The sequence below is a fragment of the Elephantulus edwardii genome, unplaced genomic scaffold (assembly GCF_000299155.1).
Source record: "Elephantulus edwardii isolate Elephantulus edwardi_28Jun2011 unplaced genomic scaffold, EleEdw1.0 scaffold00314, whole genome shotgun sequence".
NCBI lineage: Eukaryota > Metazoa > Chordata > Mammalia > Macroscelidea > Macroscelididae > Elephantulus > Elephantulus edwardii.
This window is the reverse complement of record NW_006400064.1, coordinates 1861827-1870429: the sequence shown is the minus strand read 5'-3', so window position 1 is coordinate 1870429 and position 8603 is coordinate 1861827. Positions and strand designations below refer to the sequence as shown.

Here is an 8603-nt window from a genome sequence, read left to right as displayed (position 1 = left end):
AGACATTGGGGGGGGGGGGGAAAGAAGAACGAACTGGGGAGGAGGGTGGAGAAAACAGTGCAACAATGAATGAATGAAAACCCAAAATCTCTGTAAACGTTCATTAAAACTAATAAAATTTAATAAAAAAAAATGAAATGGAATCACTCTATGGAGAATAATTTGGCAAAAATCTATCAACACTGACCCTCTAACACAGTTACGCCCTTTTGGGGTTCTACCCTACACATCTACCTGGACATACAGGAGACTGATGCTCAGACTGCTCATTCCAAAAACGTTATGAAAACCAATATATTGGAAGTAATCCATATACATTTCCAGAAGGAATGATATTATAAACAAATATGGAGAAGTTTCACAATGGACTCAAGTGAGAAAGAGAGAGAGAAAGCTGTATATTGACAGGGGGAATCCCAGAATAAAACATAAAATTAAAAAAGCAAGATGAAGGGCAATGTGTATGGCACGCTGTCCTTTATTCCACAAATCGGGAGAAACATGAATATAAATGTGTGTCTGCTTTTGTATGCCTGAAGAAAAATGAGAAGGCTATTCAAACTACTCAAGTGGCTATCTGTTAGCAACAAGAGCAAAGCATTGAGAACAACGTAAGGGGAAGATCTCTTGAAGTATGTCTTTTATTTTAGAATTATGTGAATGGGTTGTCTATTCAAAGAACATTTAATTTAAAAATAATATCCCATCATCAGTTGGGGGGGGGGAGTGACCCTAAAATTAAGCCAAACATGATACCTTAAATACTCTGAATCAGTTTCAATTGCCAGTGCAAAGGGGAGCATACATGTAAAGCACACCTTTTCAATGGGAGTGACTGGCCCGCCTATAGTCTAAGGCCAACTCTATGGCATGTCTGACTAGAGGAAAGCCAAGCACTGCCCACTGAAAAAGTGGGTGGGAAGCAACTACCACACATCCTGGAATCTGTCTAGCCCTTCCTACCTCACTTTGGTCTGCACAAAGCCTTCCAGGCAGCTCCGTCCCACCACATTACACCAAACCTGCTGGTCTGCTTTTTCTCCCATGGTGATCTCCCCTGGGCAGCCTAGATTCACACACAAAACCAGCCCATGCAACCCAACATCTGCTTCTCACCAAATGAAGGAAAAGGGAAAGAGATGTGAGTACTGCCTGTACAACAGAAGGGTAGGAACTCCAAATGAGCACAATATCTATGCAGCAGGAGGGAAGAAGCTTCACGTGAGTGCACTACCTGCACAGCAGGAGGGCAGGCACTCCATGTGAGTGCACTACCTGGGCAGTAGGAAGGAGGTAGGAGCTCCATGTGAGCACACTACCTAGGCAGGAGGTACGGGGCAGGAGGGTAGGAGCTCCATGTGAGCATACTACCTGTGCAGCAGGAGGAGGGCAGGAGCGCCATGCAAGCACACTACTTGGGCAGCAAGTACAGGCCAGGAGCTCCATTGACCCCTGACCCTCAAAGAGCTCACCTGACAGACACCTACGGGACACAGAACAACAGGACCAGGTTCTCGGACCAAGCCTGATGAGATCTAGGGAACTCAAACACAAAATACTCTTGAAGAACAATAAGTAAAAAGAGGAGTTGTGAGGTGCAGGCAGGTAAAGAAAAGGGGTAAGAAATATGAGTTTTCCAACAAATATACTATAGAGTAGGAAGAAGGATTGGCCATCTACTTCTGAAATTACAGGCCTTGGAAAACCCTATGTACAATAGAGCACACTTAGACTACCATTTGGACTAACAGACATGGCAATTGAAACTGAGATCTTAGAAATGAAAACACAGAGGAAGAAGAATAGCTGTCACACTGGTGACTGGAACATGGAATGTGAGAAGCACAAATGTAGGAAAATTGGACATTGTTAAGAATGAAATGGAACACATAAATATTGACATACTAGGTATTGGCAAAATGAGATGCCTTGGCATGGTACATTTTGAATCAGATGAAAATGGGGTTGGTTTCATAATTAAAAAGTCATTTCTAGATCTATCCTGAAATATAATGTGATGAGCGACAGGATAATATCCATATGCATACACAGAAGTCCAGTCAATACCACTATCATTCAAATATATGCAACAACTAGAGCCAAAGAGGAGGAAACAGAAGATTTCTACCAACTTTTGCAGTCAGAACTTGATCAAACATGCAATCACGATGCATTAATAATAATGGGCGACTGGAACGCAAAAGTTGGGAACAGGGAAGAAGGATCAGTAGCTGGAAAACACGGGCTCAATGAGAGAAATGAGGCCAGTGATAGAATGATAGAGTTCTGCACATTCAATGATCTATTCATTGCAAATACCTTTTATAAGAAACATAAACGCAGGCTATACACATGGATCTCACCTGATGGTATGCATAGGAATCAAATTGATTACATTTGTGGAAAAACTCTCTGGAGAAGCTCAATATCAGCAGTGAAAACGAGGCCGGGTTCTGACTGTGTGACAGACCACCAACTACTCATACGCAAGTTCAAGCTGAAGTTGAGGAAATTAAATCAAGAACACGGGAACCAAGATTTGACCTTAAGTCTGTCCCACTCGAATTTCAAAACCATCTCAGGAACAGGTTTGAGGCCTTGAGTATCAATGAGTGTAGACCAAATGAGCTCTGGGAGGATATCAAGAAAATCATCCATGAAGAATGCAAAAGATTATTACAAAAACTGAAGAAGAAGAAAAGACCAAGATGGATGTCAGATGAGACTCTGAGTATTGCATTAGAGCACTGAGAAGCCAAAGCTAAAGGAAGAAATCAAGACATCAAAGAGCTGAATAGAAAATTTCAAAAGGCAGCTCGGGACAACAAAGCAAGATACTATAATGAAATGTGCAGAGAACTGGAGTAAGAAAATCAAAAGGGCCAGACTCACTCAGCATTTCTTAAGCTGAAGGAGTTGAAAAACAAATTCAAGCCACGGGTGGCAATACTTAAAGATAATTTGGGTAGAATGTTAAATGATCCAGGAAATATCAAAAGAAGATGGAAGGAGTACACACAGTCACTGTATCAGAAGGAATTGGCTGACACAGAGGAATTTCACGAAATAACATATAAGAAAGAATCTATGGTGATGAAGGAGGAAGTTTAAGTTGCTCTGAAGGAATTGACAAAAAACAAGGCCCCAAGAGTTGAGAGCATACCAATTGATTTATTTGAACAAACAGATGCTGCCCTGGATATACTCACTAAGTTGTGCCAGGAAATCTGGAGGACAGCCAGCTGGCCAAATGACTGGAAGAGAGCGATATTTGTTCCCATTCCAAAGAAAGGTGATCCAACAGAGTGTGGAAATTATCGAACAATATCACTGATATCACATGCGAGCAAGATTCTGCTAAAAATTATCCAAAAACGTTTTGGAACAATATGTCAATAGAGAACTGCCAGATGTGCAGGCTGAATTTAGAAGAGGCCATGGTACTAGGGATATTACAGCTAATGTTAGATGGATCTTGGCAGAAAGCAGAGAATACCAGAAGAATGTCTATCTGTGCTTCACTGACTACACAAAGGCTTTTGACTGTGTGGATCACAACAAGCTATGGCTAACTCTGAGAAGAATGGGAATCCCAGAACATTTGATTGTGCTAATGCGAAACCTATACTTGGACCAAGAAGCAGTGGTCAAAACAGAGGAGGGAGACGCTGGATGGTTCAAAATCAAGAAAGGGGTCAGTCAGGGATGTATTTTGTCTGCATACCTTTTCAATCTGAATGCAGAACAGATCATCCGAGATGCTGGGCTGTACAAGGAGGAATGCAGCATCAGGATTGGTGGGAGAATCAACAACAACCTGCATTATGCAGATGACACAACCCTGCTTGCTGAAACTGAGGAGGACCTAAAGCGTTTGCTACAGAAGGTCAAGGACTGCAATCTTCAGTATGGATTGAAGCTCAACATCAAGAAAACAAAGATTCTCACCACTGGGCCAATTGGCAGCATCAGTATGGATGGTGAAGAGATTGAGATAGTTAACAATTTTAGTTTACTTGGTTCCACAGTCAATGCTCTTGGTAACAGCAGCCAGGAAATCAGGAGATGAATTGCATTGGGAAAGTCAGCTGTGAGGGACCTCTCAAGAGTACTGAAGAGCAACGATGTCAAGCTGGAGACTAAGGTTCGCCTTATCCAGGCTATAGTCTTTGCAATTACATGCTATGCATTGGAGAGTTGGACAGTGAATAGGGATGAAAGAAAGATAATTGATACTTTTGAGCTGTGGTGCTGGAGAAGAGTGTTGAATATACCATGGACTGCTAGGAGAATAAACTGGTTTGTCCTGGACAGGGTGAAGCCGGAATGCTCCTTGGAGTCAAGGATTCTGAAGCTTCTTCTGACATACTTTGGGCATGTTGCAAGGAGGGAAAGGTCCTTGGAGAGGGACATCACGTTTGGGGGAGTGGAGGGACGGTGCAGGAAAGGAAGACCCTCGATGAGATGGATCGATTCTGTGAGTGGAGTGGTGGGAATGAGTGTGTTTGAGACGGTGAGGTTGGCACAGGATAGAACGGCATTTAGGGCTCTTGTACATAAGGTCGCTGTGAGTCGCAGACGACTTGATGGCACATAACAACAACAACATACTATAGAGGGGAAGTCTTAGCTCAAGCTTTCCCTCCACCCTTCAACAAAGCCCTACTCTCTCACCAGTCTCATCCCTTCTCACCAATCCCTTCCAGCCAGCCCACCTTTTGCTTTCCAGCATAGAGTACACCAGGAACAGGAGAGGTACACAATCAATTAATTCAATCAAAAAAGAAGGGAAGTATAAAAAAAGGGAAAACAAAAGCTGCAAGTGAAAATGAAAAGACTGAGATTCAGCTCTCTGATAACGTCCCTCTGAAATGCCTTGATACTCAGAAGATGCTAAATTGGTAAGATACTGCTCTCATATTAGACAATGAAATCAGCAAAACCCTATTTTCTCATCGCCTACTAAAAAAAAATCTTAGGTTGACCAATTCCTAATTACATTTCCATTGCACTGAATAGGTAATTAAAAAACAACCTTAAATTTTGACAGCAATTCTGCATCCAATGTGCTACAGAGTTTAGTTCTCTTAAGGAAGATATAGTACTTGTTTCCCCTTTCCAAATTTTAAATTTCTTTTTTTTCTTACCAGTAGGAAAAAAAGAAAATTCCTTCATTATTAGCCCATTGACTTTGTTGTTGTTAAGTGCCGCTGAGTCACAGATGACCCATAGTGACCCCATGAACAAAAGTATTGAGCACAAAACTTTCACCTTTTCTCCAAGTTCACAGAGTTTCCAGAGGCAAGCTGTTTTTGGAAGTGGATGCCATTTCTGCTTCCAACCATTGACTTTAAGACAATTTCAACTCCTAATTAGAACTGGGACAGGTAGAACTACCCAACAGTTCCCAAGGCTATAATCTTTAGGGAAGCAAAATGCCACCCCTTTATCCACAGATTGGCAACTCCAAATTGCCAGCTGCAGCCAAGCATTCTCACCACTGTACCACAAGGGTATCTGATTCCTTTATCATAACCTATAAAGTTCTATCAATAGGATGTGTCAAATATTCACAAGCTGATCAAGTAGCCCACAAACACGCACATCCACTTGATGAGTATGTACGGAGTCATGCCCAATTCAAACCCGAAGCTGAACAAAACTGCTCCACCACTTCCTATTGTCCTTCCAGCACTTGAAATCCTGTGAAGGACTTTTATTGAGGTTAACTCAGTCAATGTCCAGGTAGGTCTATTCCCATTGGCCAACAATCAAAGATCACTCCACTTTGACAGTCTATATGTAAAACGGAATACTGGATATGGGTACAATATAGGCTACTCTGACCCTGGGGTGATCCACTGCCTGGATCAGAGTAAGCTGGTAAATGTCAAGCACATTTGTTGAGAAATTGGCTGCTTTCCCTTCTGGAAACTGATGGAGAAGAAGACAATAAGCCATTTAGTAAACCAGTGTCAGCACCCTGTACCAACTTCACATCCTCAACCTGACCACCTCACTACTGAGACACTACACACAGCCACCAACTGAAGGTTGTCCTCACCCAGAAATGAAAGACCTTGAAGGCACAGAGCTGCAGAAAGGGGCACAGTGAGGGCTTCACAATCCCTCAGCCCCACCCTTTCATCTATGTAAATCTAAAACTCATTGCTGTCCACTTGGAATCAACTGACAGTTGACCCGCCAGCTGGTTTCCAGAGACTATAAATCTCATAGGAGGAGAATGCTCATGTTTCTACTGCAGAACAATTGGTGGATTCAAACCACCTATCTTTAAGTAAGCAGCAGTGGCTCACCTGAGTTCTTCATTTATTTAATAGATGGTAAACTAAAATAGAAAGCATTAAGCGGCCTAGCACCTGAGGTACATGCAATGTTATCACAGACCTTTGGTACCTGTCCAATCCTAAGTCACCTCGTTCCCATCAGACCTGGTTCTCCTCCTTTACACCCTGGCAGCCATCCAAGCCAGTGTTTACTCATCCAATCTTTCTCAATCCAAATGGATAAAAAGCATAAGAAACCAAATGCACTCTCTCGTAATAATCCATCCCATGCTGCTCTGAAATCTCTAGAGGCTGCAGACCTTCCTACTACCACAGCTCAGAGAGAAGACAAATCAAAGGAGGCATCTGAGCTCTTCCCCACATAGCCACTCCCAGGAAAGTTGGAGACCATCCTAGGATAGTCATGCAGGCTGGGACAGCCAAGCAGGCCATAGACCAGTGCACTTTAAAACTATCTACATTGTCTTTCGCCCATCCACCCAAGATGCCGAAAGGAAAGAAGGCCAAGGGGAAGAAGGTGGCCCTGGCACCCGCCGTGGTCAAGAATCAGGAGGCCAAGAAGGTGGTGAATCCCTTGTTCAAGAAAGGGCCCAAAAACTTTGGCATCAGGCATCCAAGCCAAAAGGGACCTTACCCTCTTCCTCAAATGGCCCTGCTACATCCAGCTGCAGCGGCAGAGGGCATTCCTCTACAAAAGACTCAAGGTGCCACCTGCCATTAGCCAGTTCACCCAGGCCTTGGACCGCCAGACAGCTACTCAGCTGCTGAAGCTGGCCCACAAGTGCCGACCAGAGACCAAGAAGGAGAAGAAGCAGAGGCTGCTGGCCCGGGCTGAGAAGAATGCTGCTGGCAAAGGAGACACCTCCACCAAGAGACCTTTCCAACCCCCCGTCCTCCGTGCAGGGGTGAATACGATCACCACCCTGGTGGAGAAGAAGAAGGCCCAACTAGTGGTGACCGCACATGATGTGAACCCCATAGAGCTGGCGGTCTTCCTGCCGGAAGATGGGTGTTCCCTACTGCATCATCAAGGGCAAGGCCAGGCTGGGCCACCTTATCCACCGGAAGACCTGCACCACTGTTGCCTTCATGCAGGTGAACCCAGAAGATAAAGGCACTCTGGCGAAGTTGGTAGCATCAGAACCAATGACAACGACAGATATGATGAGATCCGCCGCCACTGGGGAGGCAATGTCCTGGGGCCCAAGTCAGTGGCCCGCATCACCAAGCTGGAGAAGGCCAAGGCCAAAGAACTCGCCACCAAACTGATCTGATGTACACAGCAACTATTCTGTACATAAGAATAAACTTATTCCACCATCTGCCACTTGACCTGTGGGTTAGAAAAAAAAACAAACCTATCTACAATACTAACCCTTCAATTTTTACAGTCCAAAAGGACCAAACATGCACTCAAGATGCATTAATTATTAAGGGTGATGGGATGCAAGAGTTGGAAACAATAAGAAAGGAATGGTAGGCAGGGAGTATGCTCCTAGTGACACAAAGGTTGGACAAAGAATGATATAATTTGTATAGTTAATGATTTATTCCTTTTAAATGCCTTTTTTAAAAAATGCAAAAGGTGACTTTACATGTAGACCTCAACTGATGAACTGCACAGGACTCTACATCCATGAAAAGAATCACTGGAGAAGCTCAATATCAACAGTCAAAAGGCCAGGTGCTGACTGTGGAAAAGGCCATCATCAGGTGCAAGTTTAATTAAAGCTGAATAAAAATAAACAATTTCACAAGAACCAAAATACAACCCTGCGTCTCTCCCACCTTAATTTAAAAATCAGCTCCAGAATAGGTTTGATATATTGAACATAATGATCAAAGACAAGTTATGGATGGCATCAAAGATATAATCCATGAAGAGAGCAAAAAGTTCTTAAGGAGAAAGAAAAGGCAAAAATAGATGACAGTAGAGACCCTGAAAATTGCACCAAGAGCATCAAGAAGCCAAAACAAAGGATAACAACACAGAAGTAAAAAAGACAAACAGAAGATTTCAAAGTGCAGCTTGAGAAGACAACAAACTATTTTAACAGAACATGTAAAGAAATTAATTTGGAGAATAAAAAGAGAACTTACTCAGTATTTCTCAAATCAAAAGAACTGAAAAAACAAACAAAAAGAACTGAAACACAAATTCAAGCCTCAAGTTGCAATACTGAAACATGCCATGGGCAAAATCTTGACAGATCTAGGAAATATCAAAAGAAGACACAGAGTCACTGCAGCAAAAAGAATTGGTTAACACTGAAAGTTTTCAAGAACTACCATACG

General features: G+C 42.9%; 1 pseudogene; it reads left to right on the top strand.

Moving 5' to 3' along the window:
- The first annotated feature begins 6792 nt into the window (after window positions 1-6792).
- LOC102869723 lies at window positions 6793-7582 on the top strand (annotated as a pseudogene).
- The last annotated feature ends 1021 nt before the right edge of the window (window positions 7583-8603 follow it).